Below are 14,626 nucleotides of genomic sequence, written 5' to 3' on the forward strand. Positions count from 1 at the left end.
TTCCAATCGATGAATGGACCCTCAAGTATATTGCAAATGATTCATATGCCATTTTAATTCTTTGTTTATTTTTGGACATCTGATATTTTTTTCCTCGCGTAGGATGGGCGTCATCGTTCAGAGACGTTGTTGTAATCTGGTTTAACACCACACGGTGGTAGCATTGTGCCGTCAGCCGAGTCACGCCTTCATTTGGTGATGGGTGAGTAGACCAGATGAAAGAATACAGTAAACGGGCGGACTAGGGTTGATTTTACTGCACTGAAAAAAATAACCGGTGGATTTACTTGATAAAATCATTGTAACAATTTCCACTTTCTTCTATGAAGTAAATTTTACTGCTTGTGAACTGAACTTATTGCAAGCAGTAAAATTTACTTCATAGAAGTAAGTGGAAATTGTTACAATGATTTTATCAAGTAAATACACCTGATATTTTTTTCAGTGTGCACATGATTCTTTACAGGGCAAGTCACTACCTTAGGTAATTAATATATTCTATATATGGCAGAGAACACTGACAACGCTGAAAAAGTAGTTTCTGCACTTGCACCCCTCTTTAAAAAACTGCTATATTTTAAGCCAAGAGAACTGTTGTTCTCTGAAATGTCTGTTTTTAGCTTAGAATCATTATTTGATGTCTAATATTTAGTAAAAAAAATAGGTTTTTAAAAATTATTCACTCGCATATTTTAAACTTAAACTAATTACGTCACAATGAAAAAATTGGCCTCAGTAAAAAAGTCACGGATATCTACCTCATAACTATCGCTTACTTGTAATTTTTTCATTACTGTCGCAGTTCCCCCAATATTTTAGATGATAAATAATCGATCCAAACAAAGAAAATTTTGAAAAAAAAAATACATTTAACACTAGAAAACCCAGCAGATGCCGACTCGGCCTTTCTCAAGACAAATACCCCTAATATTCCCAAGCAATGGCCGATTTGGCCTCTCCGCTGGAAAAACCCAGAGGTGGCCTAAATGAGTGCTTTTGAATTAGCAAGTCGTTGTCCGACAGACACCAACCATTCATATGTAAATGCAACCACTAGACATAAATTGTGCTAGTATGCGGCTCAAACGGAAGAGAACACACCAATGTTGCACTATTCATGTGATAGTTTGTGTCAGTTCAAGTGAAGCTACATCTATTTATGGAGTTATACACTTTTTACACATTTTTTAACTCTCTTCTCCAATACTGCACGCACAAAAACAGAAAAAATGGTCCAAATGTGTACATTGTTTTGAAAAAAAAAAGTGTTTTAGAACTGCAATTTGAATGTAAAGCAGGAGTTGTGTCTATAGTTTAGAAGGACTGAATCAGGGGCATGGATTATGCATTTAAAATACACATTTGGACCATTTTTTCTGTTTTTGTGTGTGGAGTATAGGAGAAGTGAGTTTAAAAAATGTGTAAAAAGTGTAAAACTCCATAAGTAAATATAGCTTGACTTGAACTGCCACAAACTATCACATGAATAGGTCAACCATGGTGTGTTCCCTTACGTTTGGGCTGCATACCAACACAATAGTGGTTGCATTTCTATATGAACGGCTGTTGTCTGTTGGACAACGACTTACCGATTCAAAAGCACTTGGGTGATTTTGGCCACCTCTGGGTTTTTCCGGGAGAGAGGTGATAGAATTCTCCGGGACTTCTAGTGTTAAAAGGGTAAATATCCTTGATGTCTGCGATTTCTGTATCGCGACCCTTGTTATATTACCATGTTTCACCCATAAAATCCCCCCAAAATCCGGCTGTGGCCATTCACAGCTGTGTCTTGACATAAAACTATTTTCTGAGTGAATCTCGGATCCATGCGGGCTCCAGTAGGTCTCCTGCAATATTTGCGGCGACTGTGGTGCAATTCAATGGAACATCCAGTATGGGGGTGTGTCAAGTTCAAAAATAGACCCTTAGGTAGACATCCGTAAAATTACCCAAAAATAAGGAGAGAAAACACTCAGTTTTCTTGGCCAAGGAGAGCAAAGAGGGACTAGACAGAGGAATGCTAGATTACGCTGTATAGTCACCAAAATAGATTTAAGGAAAAACCCTCCTTGCTCTTTTTATTAGAGGTTTGTCCTAACACAGAAAGGGTGCCGCCCTGAAAGGAGGGGCAAAGCAAGCTGGAGACACCCATGTGATTTTGGTTGGCTATGTGTGAGCATGTAGGTGGAACTAACTAAATACACGTGTGTAAGCAAGGGCACAGGTAAAGAGGTCAAAATGACCCAGACACTTCAGTTATGCAACGCTGCGGCCATGGAAGATGTCCTCGAATGGAAAATTGTCCTCGAAAGTCTAGACAAAAGTCTAGACGTCAGGTGCTGAAGATGTCCCGGAAGGTCTAGTTACGCAATAATGCGGCCATGAAGCAAGGCAGTTGTCATCCCGACCCTCTTTACTCTTTGTAACACTTAAACATTATACTACAACCTAGTATAGCAAGCAATAATCATTTACTGGTTATATCAATAAGAAAAAATATGGCAATATGTATTATGTATGTATTAGGTATGTATGAGCACAAGCAAATATTCAATCAATCAAGCAAATATTCAATCAACCCTCGATAATTAACTCAACAGGGTGTGCGAGAGATCTGCAGGGTGGAAGGCAACATAAATAGTCTGAAATATCAACAAATCTTAGCTGCCTCTTACATTCCTAATCGTAAAAAGGGGAAAATTCAGCAGCAGGATGGTGCTCCATTGCATACTTCAATCTCTACCTCAAAGTTCCTCAAGGCAAAGAAGATCAGGATCCTCCAGGACTGGTCAGCCCAGTCACCAGACATGAACAGGATGAGAGAGGAAGCATGGAAGACGAAACCCAAGAATGAGCACCACTACTTAATTCGCTTATGTAACATATTTTTGTATTTGAAGTGCATTTTTTGTTCAATTTTCACACTATCTTCTGTAGGCGACAAAACTTTTGTCTTGCCAAAATTTGACCTTTATGTGTTCAATAAATGATCAATCTTTTTTCAGTGAAACAAATATATTTTTGTACATTCAACATCATTTGGGAGGGTCTTAGCTTTCATATGAGCCATTTCTGAAACCAATTGAATAATTAAAAGTTAGGTTATTAGTAGGGCTGTCAAACGATTAAAATTTTTAATTGAGTTAATTACAGCTTTAAAATTAATTGATCGTAATTAATCGCAATTAATCGCAATTCAAACCATCATAAAATATGCCATATTTTTCTGTAAATTATTGTTGGAATGGAAAGATAAGACACAAGATGGATATATACATTCAACATACGGTACATAAGGACTGTATTTGTTTATTATAACAATAAATCAACAAGATGGCATTAACATTATTAACATTCTGTTAAAGCGATCCATGGATAGACTTGTAGTTCTTAAAAGAAAAATGTTAGTACAAGTTATAGAAATTTTATATTAAAACCCCTCGTAATCTTTTTGTTTTAATAAAATTTGTAAAATTTTCAATCAAAAAATAAACTAGTAGCCCGCCATTGTTGATGTCAATAATTACTTACACAATGCTCATGGGTGCTGGAGCCTATAAAATCAGTCGCACCCAAGCGCCAGCAGAGGGCAGCAAAACTCCATAAAACACAACAAGTGAGCGTTTCACTGTACTGTCATTTAAATCTGTCTGAGCGGGGCATCTGCGTTAATTGCATCAAATATTTTAACGTGATTAATTTAAAAAATTAATCAACATTGACAGCCCGAGTTATTAGCAATTGCTTCTACAAAATGGATAAGCGACAAGACTTTTGTCAGGGACTGTATATTAGCCTACTATCAAAATGACTAAGTCGGCTAAAAATACATATTGAGCCTTCATGATGTAATTTTTATTTTCCCTGCAGTGCATCCAACGCACCACATGACTACTCTGTTGTATGATGGTACCTCAAGTTTGACTTCATTACAATATTAATGAATTGTTTCATTGCTTTTATGAAATTCTAGAAATCCAAAATGGAGCGTGCATAACATGCCTCTGATCTGGGCATGTCTTTGATTTTCTTTATTATCTTGGTTTTGTTTTTGAAGTCTGCAAATAGGTGTTCTGATACGTTGATTAATGTCTCCTTTGTGAACTCACCATCTGTGAATGGTTTTCCACACTTTATTATCTCCCTGGTTGAAACAAAAAATGCAGCAGTAGTAGTGGAGTTTGGCGAGGCAATCCATGTCTTAAATCTATTTCTTCGCTCCTCTAAGTTCTTCAGTAATGGAATCATACTTTTTCTCTCACTCCCAACTGGGTACTCGGCTGCCGGTTTGTTTACAATAGCCACCTGCCTGGCATCCCGCCCTGTTGAAAGAAACATGTGTCGAAGCTATGACGCAAATCTTCGTTGACAGAAATGTTGAAATTTATCATTTATTCTGCACATTTTTACATAAGTGGAAAAAAATCAAGAATGTTTGTGTCATTTTTGTCCTCCTACGGAAACCATATAAAAAATTTTTTTTTTAAATCCCCAACCATTTTTTTCCATTTTCTGACATTTTTGAAAATGCTCCAGGGAGCCACTAGGGTAGTGCTAAAGAGCCGCATGCGGCTCTCAAAACACTAGTTGCCGACCCCCGGTTTAGGCTCACCTAAAGGAGTGTATTTATTTTAATTTTATTTAGAATAGTTTGTTATTTTTTTCCAATTTATTTTTTATACTCATGTTCCAATTTGCTAAAATGTTTTGAAAAATAAAAATACAGTTCAATGGAAAAAAAGTTATTATCATTTTTTAAAACCCAAATATCTCAGAGTAACACATTTTAAAGCTGTAACTGCAAAACCGTGCTACCGTGATATTTTGGGTTTAAGGTTATACCGTCAGAATATCATACCGGCACATGCCTACTTATGACAAATGTCATTTTGTGTCATCCGACAAATTATCTCACTTTTGAATTGATGTAAAGATCCGAGCTGCACATACAGTGGGGCAAATAAGTATTTAGTCAACCACTAATTGTGCAAGTTCTCCCACTTGAAAATATTAGAGAGGCCTGTAATTGTCAACATGGGTAAACCTCAACCATGAGAGACAGAATGTGGAGAAAAAAAACCAGAAAATCACATTGTTTGATTTTTAAAGAATTTATTTGCAAATCATGGCGGAAAATAAGTATTTGGTCAATACCAAAAGTTCATCTCAATACTTTGTTATGTACCCTTTGATGGCAATAACAGAGGCCAAACGTTTTCTGTAACTCTTCACAAGCTTTTCACACACTGTTGCTGGTATTCTGGCCCATTTCTCCATGCAGATCTCCTCTAGAGCAGTGATGTTTTGGGGCTGTCGTTGGGCAACATGGACTTTCAACTCCCTCCACAGATTTTCTATGGGGTTGAGATCTGGAGACTGGCTCGGCCACTCCAGGACCTTGAAATGCTTATTACGAAGCCACTCCTTTGTTGCCCGGGCTGTGTGTTTGGGATCATTGTCATGCTGAAAGACCCAGCCACGTCTCATCTTCAATGCCCTTGCTGATGGAAAGATATTTTCACTCAAAATCTCTTGATACATGGCCCCATTCATTCTTCCCTTTACACAGATCAGTCGTCCTGGTCCCTTTGCAGAAAAACAGCCCCAAAGCATGATGTTTCCACCCCCATGCTTCACAGTGGGTATGGTGTTCTTCGGTTGCAATTCAGTATTCTTTCTCCTCCAAGCACGACAACCTGTTTTTCTACCAAAAAGGCAAGGCAAGGCAAGGCAAATTTATTTATATAGCACATTTCAACACAAGGCAATTCAAAGTGCTTTACAACACATGAAGATCATAAAAATCACATTTAAATCAACACAACGTAAAAACCAAGACAAAAGATCGCATTTAATCACAGAATAAAAATAAATAAATAAAAATAAAACAAAAAGAAAAATAAAACAAAAACTACTACTAATAATAATAATTGAAATCAGCAATGGAGTTAAGCACAAGAGGAATAGAAAGCAGGTAGATTGAAATATATAGACAGTTATGGATATGCAGTGCTAAACAAAAGCGTTTTTAGCCCTGATTTAAAAGAGCTAACAGTTTGAGCATACTTCAGACGTTCGGGTAACTTGTTCCAGGGGTGAGGAGCATAATAACTAAATGCTGCCTCACCCTGCTTGGTTCTTGTTCTTGGAACATGCAGAAGACCGGTTCCAGACGACCTTAGGGGTCTAGATGTCTCATAGGAATCTAACAAGTCAAGCATGTATTTTGGTCCAAGGCCATTAAGTGTTTTGTAGACGAGCATTAGTATTTTATAGTCTATCCTTTGACTCATTGGAAGCCAGTGTAGCGATTTCAAAACCGGTGTAATGTGGTCCAGCTTCCTTGTATTTGTGAGGACTCTGGCTGCAGCATTCTGTACTGTAAAAAGTTCTATTTTGGTTTCATCTGACCATAACACATCCTCCCAGTCCTCTTCTGGATCATCCAAATGCTCTCTAGCGAACCGCAGACGGGCCTGGATGTGTACTGGCTTCAGCTGGGGGACACGTCTGGCAGTGCAGGCTTTGAGTCCCTGGTGGCGCATTGTGTTACTGATAGTAGCCTTTGTTACTGTGGTCCCAGCTCTCTGTAGGTCATTCACTAGGTCCCCCCGTGTGGTTCTGGGATTTTTGCTCCCCGTTCTTGTTATCTATTTGACGCTGTGGGGTGAGATCTTGCATGGAGCCCAAGATCGAGGGAGATTATCAGTGGTCTTGTATGTCTTCCATTTTCTAATAATTGCTCCCACAGTTGATTTCTTTACACCAAGCGTTTTACCTATTGCAGATTCAGTCTTCCCAGCCTGGTGCAGGTCTACAATTTTGTCTCTGGTGTCCTTCGACAGCTCTTTGGTCTTAGCCATAATGGAGTTTGGGGTGTGACTGACTGAGGTTGTGGACAGGTGTCTTTCATACCGATAATGAGTTAAAACAGGTGCCATTAGTACAGGTAACGAGTGGAGCCTCGTTAGACCTCGTTAGAAGAAGTTAGACCTCTTTGACAGCCAGAAATCTTGCTTGTTTGTGGGTGACCAAATACTTATTTGCCACTGTAATTTGGAAATAAATTCTTGAAAAATCAAACAATATGATTTTCTGTTTTTTTTTTCCACGTTATGTCTCTCATGGTTGAGGTTTACCCATGTTGACATGTCTAATCTTTTCAAGTCGGAGAACTTGCACATTTGGTGGTTGACTAAATACTTATTTGCCCCACTGTAAATGGAGTTGGCGACATAATTCATAATGTCATTAATGCCCATCATGTCATAATTATGACGGTCTTATGGCAGTTTTATGATGCCACTGTCAAATAGTAAAAAAATAAAAATAAAAATAAAAAAATAATAATAATGTCATAATTAATAATAAATAATAAAAAGTGTTACCTAATAACCCAAACAACTTAACAAATGAGCCGCACTGGACGATTAGCAGCAGGATTCAAAATGAGGGGAAAAAATTAGCGGCTCATAGTCTGAAAATTGCGGTACATCCCTGCCCATCAGAACTGGACTACACTGTAGCCTACTGACGTTAGGAAACATGCACATTGCACACACCCGAGACTAGTCCCCAGCCAATCACAGGGCAAGTATAGACAAACAACCGCATTTTAACACCTAATAGCTAATTCAAGCATGCAAATTCCATTCTGGAAGCCGGAAACCCGGATTGATTGTGCCTACGTGTTAGCAGATTTGAGATATTTATGTTTTAAATTTCTTTGTGCCGATGATCTGAAATTTCAATTTCCAAGCAGTGAAGTGTGACATAGCAGAGGATTAGACACATCTGGGGAATGATGGCAGGGAGGCCGCCGAATGGAATGCAAAGAACACAGTGTCCATGCGTGTGTGTGTGTGTGTGTGTGTGATTGCTCCTTGAGCGCTGACGTCAGAGTTGCGTCTGTGCACGCTCCGGAGAGCAGGACATCCTGTGGAATTGTTCTTGGTGAGACCCTGAGAATGTAAAGTAGCCCAACCCTCCCTTCTCACAAGCTACTGTTAGGGGTGTGACAATATATTGGAATACCTTGTAGCCTAAAAGGTTATAGATATACCTTGACAAATAACTCATATATCGTTTAAAAAGGTGTTACTGATTTAAAAAAAAAAAAAAAAACAAGGAAGCAACAGGTCACTACCAAAATTTTCCATTAGAATCAGGTTAACATTAGCTCACTGGCTGCCATTGACAACGCTAGACATTAGGGTTGTTCCAATCATGTTTTTTTGCTCCCGATCGGATCCCGATCGTTTTAGTTTGAGTATCTGCCGATCCCGATATTTCCCGATCCGATTGCTTTTTTTTGCTCCCGATTCAATTCCAATCAGTCCCGATAATTTTTCCCGATCATATACATTTTGGCAATGCATTAAGAAAAAAATGAATAAAACTCGGACGAATATATACATTCAACATACAGCACATAAGTACTGTATTTGTTTATTATGACAATAAATCCTCAAGATGGCATTTCCATTATTTACATTCTTTCTGTGAGAGGGATCCACGGATAGAAAGACTTGTGACTTTGTATATTGTGACTAAATATTGCCATCTAATGTATTTGTTGAGCTTTCAGTAAATGATACTGTAGCCATGCCCAAATGCATGATGGGAAGTGCAACCATCACTGTGCATAGTGCTACCAATTGATATATCTTCTCTGCTTTGGGAAATAACATAAGGTGTTAAGAAAAAGATCAATTGCTACCTTGCTTCCCCACATTGCTTCCCATGATATTTCTAATTGTAGGGAGAGGGATTGTAAGGCTTTAGCCAATAAAAAAAAAGGCTCCAGAGGCTGTCAAAATTCACTCTACTCATTTCACGCTGCCCTTTATCTCTCTGTATAGGTAAATCGGCGCCATTTCAGATTGAGCGCGACAATGCATGAGTGTGTCGTGCAGTGCAGGCATTAATTGCGTTAAATATTTTAACGTGATACATTTTTTAAAAAATTAATTACTGCCGTTACTGGGATAAATTTGATAACCCTACCTTAAGCCTAAACTAAAGCCTCTGGATGAGTGTAACATATTATGTCTGTAACGTTAAATACAATTAGAAAACGATTTAATTAAAAAAAAAATACATATATATTAAAAACAGGCATGGCCGATATTTTTTTGCCGATTCTGATACTTTGAAAATGACGTGATCGGACCCGATCGATTGGCATCTCTACTAGACATCCAAGTCATTTTGTCAAGATTTGACGTCTAATGCCGTCAATGGCACTGAAACCAGAGCATTCACAGTATTCACATAGTCTTTTGATGGCAAGTAACCCAAAAGCAAGAGGAAGTCGCCTGTAAATGCCCCAAAAATCAACAGCAATTGACCCGAAAACAATAGGAAGTGACTTGTGTCGATACCCCGAAATCAACTGTAAGTGACCCACAGGGCCGGCCCAGCCTATACACAGGCTATGCAGCTGCTTAGGGCCCCTGAACACTAGGGGGCCCCCAATCTGGCAATTGTTTAATTTATATTCTATTTTGTTTACTACAGTTTGCTTTATTTGACTTTTGTGAGTTTTGATACTTAATTTCAAGCTTAAAAAAGAAAAGTTCTTCCTTAACTTCTTTTTTTCCCCTCTTTTAGAAAAAGGTTTGGCGCTATCTACTGTAAGTACTGACAATCATTTGGTGTGAGAAGTTTGAAGTATGCAGTGCAAAAAAATCTGATTAATATAAAAAATATGGACGTATGGGTTGGATTGCATGTATGGGTTTCACAATAAACTGTGACGAAATGGTGTGCCAAAAATATGGGCCCCTTGGCATTATTTTGCTTAGGGCCCCCAAATGGCCTGGGCCGGCCCTGGTGAGCCATGAAGGGAAGTGACTTCGAAATGTCCCAAAAATTAAGAGAACGTGATTCAAAATTAATAGGAAGTTACCCAGAAATGCCCTAAAATCAACAGGAAGTGACCGATAACAAGGAAGTGACCTGGAAATGCCTCAAAAACCAACAGAAAATGACCGGAAATCAATTGGAAATGACTCGTATATACACCAAAATCAACAAGAAGTGAGCCATGAATGCAAACTGGCCTGGAAATGCCCCTAAAAGCAACAGGAAGTGACCAATGAACAGAAAGTGACTCAGAAATGCCCCAAAAATCAACAGAAAATGACCTGAAATCAATCGGAGGTGACTCGTACATACCACGAAATCATCTGCGAGTGACCCATGAACGGGAAGTGACTCAAAAATGCCCCAGAAATAAACAGAAAGTAACCCGGAATTAATAATAAGTTACCCAGAAAGGCCCTAGAATCAACAGGAAGTGACCGAGGAACAGGAAGTGACCCGGAAATGTCCCAAAAATCAACAGAAAGTGACCCGAAATCCATAGGAAGTACTCGTATGTACACCAAAATAAACTGTAAAGGACCAATAAACGGGAAGTGACTTGGAAATGCCCCAAAACTCAACAGAAAGTGACCCAAAATTAATAGGAAGTTACCCAGAAATGCCCTAAAATCAAAAGTGACCCCAAAATGCCCCATAAATCAACAGAAAGTGACCCAACATTAATAGGAAGTTACCCAGAAATGCCCTAAAATCAACAGGAAGAGATTGATGAACAGGAAATGACCCGGAAATGCCCCAAAATCAACAGAAAGTGACTGGGGATTAATAGGAAGTTACCCAGAAATGCCCTAAAATCAACAGAAAGTGACCGATGAATGGGACGTAATCCAAAATTAATAGGACGTTAACCCAGAAATGCCCTAAAATCAACAGGAAGTGACCTGGAAATGCCCCAAAAACAAGAGAAAGTGACCCAAAATTAATCGGAAGTTACCCAGAAATGCTCTAGAATCAACAGGAAGTGATTGATAAACAGGAAGTGACCTGGAAATGCCCAAAAAATCATCAGAAAGTGACCCGATATCCATAGGAAGTGACTTGTATTTACCCCAAAATAAACTGTAAGGGACCGATAAATGGGAAGTGACTCGGAAATGCCCCGAAAATCAACAGAAAATGACCCAAAATTGATAGGAAGTTACCCAGAAATGTTCTAAAATCAACAGTAAGTGACCCGAATGTGACCCGAAAATGCCCCAAAATCAACAGAAAGTGACCTGACATTAATTGGAAGTTACCCAGAAATGCCCGAAAAATCAACAGAAAGTGACCCAAAATTAGTAGGAAGTTACCCAGAAATGCCCTAAAATCAACAGGAAGTGACCGATGAACAGGAAGTGACCCGTAAATGCCCCCCAAATCAACAGTAAGTGACCCAAAAATGCTCCAAAATCAACAGAAAGTGACCTGAAACTAAAAGGAAGTTACCCAGAAATGCCCCCAAAATCAACAGGAAGTGACCCGGAAATGCCCCAAAAATCAAAAGAAAGTGACCCAAAATTAATAGGAAGTTACCCAGAAATGCCCTAAAATCAACATTGACCCGAAAAATCAACAGAAAGTGACCCGAAATTAGTAGGAAGTTACCCAGAAAGCCCTAAAATCAACAGGAAGTGAGCGATGAATGGAAATGAAAAATTTTGACCCGAAATTTATCGGATGTTAACCCAGATATGCCCAAAAATCAACAGGAAGTGACCGATGAATAGCAAGTGACCCGTAAATGCCCCAAAAATCAACAGGAAGTGACCGAAGAACAGGAAGTGACCCGGAAATGCCTCAAAAATCGAAAGAAAGTGACCCGAAATTAATAGGAAGTTACCCAGAAATGCCCTAGAATCAACACTGACCCGAAAATGCCCCAAAAATTAAAAAAAGAAAGTGACCTGAAATTAATAGAAAGTAACCTAGAAATGCCCTAAAATCAACAGGTAATGATCAATGAATGGAAAGTGACCCGAAATTTATAGGAAGGTAACCCAGAAATGCCCAAAAATCAACAGAAAGTGACTGATGAACAGGAAGTGACCCGTAAATGCCCCCAAAATCAACAGCAAGTGACCCAAAAATTCTCCAAAATCTACAGAAAGTGACCTGAAATTAAAAGGAAGTTACCCAGAAATGACCTAAAATCAACAGGAAGTGACCGATGAACAGGAAGTGACACGTAAATGCCCCCAAAATCAACAGGAAGTGACCCGGAAATGCCCCAAAAATCAAAAGAAAGTGACCAAAAATTAATAGGAAGTTACCCAGAAATGCCCTAAAATCAACATTGACCCGAAAATGCCCCAAAAATCACAAGAAAGTGACCCGAAATTAATGGGAAGTTACCCAGAAATGCCCTAAAATCAAAATTGACCCGAAATGCCCAAAAAATCAACAGAAAGTGACCCAAAATGCCCCAACATCAACAAAAGTGACCCAAAATTAATAAGACGTTACACAGAAATGCCCTAAAATCAACAGGAAGTGACTGACGAACATTAAATGACCCACATATGACCCAAAATCAACAGAAAGTGACCCAAAACGGATTAGCAAGTTACCCAGAAATCCCCTAAAATCAACAGGAAGTGACCGATGAACAGGAAGTGACTCGGAAATGCCCCAGAAATCTACAAAAAGTGACCCGAAATGTAGGAAGTTACCCAGAAATGCCCTAAATTCAACAGTGACCCGAAAATCCCCCAAAAATCAACAGGAAGTGACACGTAAAGGCAAAGGAAGTGACCAAAAATCAACAGGAAATGAAGTGAAATGCTCCAAAATAAACTCATTAGCTGCCATTGACGGCATTGAGTTAATTCTGCAGCATTTCAAATCATTTTCTGTTGATTTTGGGGCATGTACAGTTCACTTCCTGTTTATTTTAGGACATTTACAGACACAAAATCAGTAACACAAAATCAACAGGAAGTGACACGTAAATGGCCAAAAAGGAATAGGAAGTGACCGAAAATCAACAGGAAATGACGCAAAATTCCCCAAAATGAAGTCATTCCCCGGTATTGGCTGGTACTGACGGCCATAGACGTCCAATCCGTTGAAAGAATATAGAATATCGCAGAATGATTTCCTGACCCACGCATCGATAATTGTCGTATCGCCATATTGTGAGGTCATCATTATCGTGAGCCTTGTATTGTATGGTACTGTGAGCTACCCACCCCTTGCTGAATGTAAGAATGTAATGTGGTAAGTAAAATGTTGCTCATCAGGACGTTAACTCACTGACTGTCAATAACGGTCATAGACATCCAATCCATTCAAATGGATTGGGCGAGATGATGACAGGGTGAAAGACAAGCAAGGTAGGTAGGTGATATCGGAGCTAGTGAACAAGTGACGCAGACCGGAAAAAGGGGGGGGTGTTGTGGGTGTGTCTATTTTTAGCCCTGGAGAGGAGACACGTATTAGGCGCATTTGTATTCCCTCGCAGGCTGCGCTCTCCTCCGCGCATCATGTGACAGGTGCAGCCCCGAAGCCCGCCTGTCTGTACACCAAAGATGGGACGTGAATACTAAAGAGGCTCTTATCACAAGACAGAGCAAACCTGTCTGAACAATGAAGTAAAACATCAACACCCAGTGCTTTAAGGGTATACCACCTAGACAGAAAATCACCTGACATGCAAACACACTACTGTGTCTACGTACAACCTCATATTGCTGTTTAGTTTATCAATAAAAATGTTGGGAGCATTACACGAGTGAGCATGTTCATTGTAAACCGGCTTATGTCATGATTGGAAATGCTCAGTTGTTCAAAAGTAAGGACATGGTAAGGTTCATCCATCCATCCATCCATTATTTTCCGCTTAATCCAGGGTGGGGTCGCGGGGACAGCAGAATTAGCAGGGAGGCCCAGACATCCTTCTCCCCAGCCACTTAAAGCAGCTCCTCTGGTGGGATCCCAAGGCGTTCCCATGTTAGCCGAGAGACAGCGTCCCCGGGGCCTCTGGCTGGTGGGACATGCCTGAAACACCTCTCCAGGGAGGCGTCCGGGAGGCATACAAACCAGATGCCCGAGCCACCTCAACTGGTTCCTCTCAACGTGGAGGAGTAGTGGCTCGACAGCGAGTCCCTCCCGGATGACCGAGCTTCTCACCCTATTTCTAAGAGAGAGCCTGGACACCCTGCTGAGAAAACGTTTTGGCCGCTTGTATCCGGGATGTTGTTCTTTCGGTACAGGTCGTGACCATAGGTGAGGGTAGGAACGTAGATCGACTGGTAAATCGAGAACTTCGCCTTTCGGCTCAGCTTCTTCTTCACCACTGAGGACCAGTGCAGAGTCCGCATCACTGCAGACCATTCCGCCGGTCGATCTCCCGCTCCCTCCTACCCTCACTCATGAACAAGACCCCGAGATACTTGAACTCCTCCACTTGGGCCAGGATCTCATCCCCAACACGGAGAGGGCACCCTTTTCCAAATGAGGACCATGGTCTCGGATTTGGAGGTGCGGATCTTCATCCCAACCACTTCACACTCAGCTGCGAACCGCTCCACTGCGAGTTGGAGGTCACGGCTTGAAGAAGCCAACAGCACAACATCATCTGCAAAAAGCAGAGATGCAATGCTGAGGCCACCAAACCGGAACCACTCAATGCTTCGACTGCGCCTGGAAATTCTGTCCATAGAAATTATGAACAGAATCAGTGACAAAGGGCAGCCTTGGCAGCGTTCAACACTCACTCGGAACGAATTCGACTTACTGCCAGCAATGCAGACCAAAC

This window comes from Corythoichthys intestinalis, chromosome 14 (assembly GCF_030265065.1).
Source record: "Corythoichthys intestinalis isolate RoL2023-P3 chromosome 14, ASM3026506v1, whole genome shotgun sequence".
Taxonomy (NCBI): domain Eukaryota; kingdom Metazoa; phylum Chordata; class Actinopteri; order Syngnathiformes; family Syngnathidae; genus Corythoichthys; species Corythoichthys intestinalis.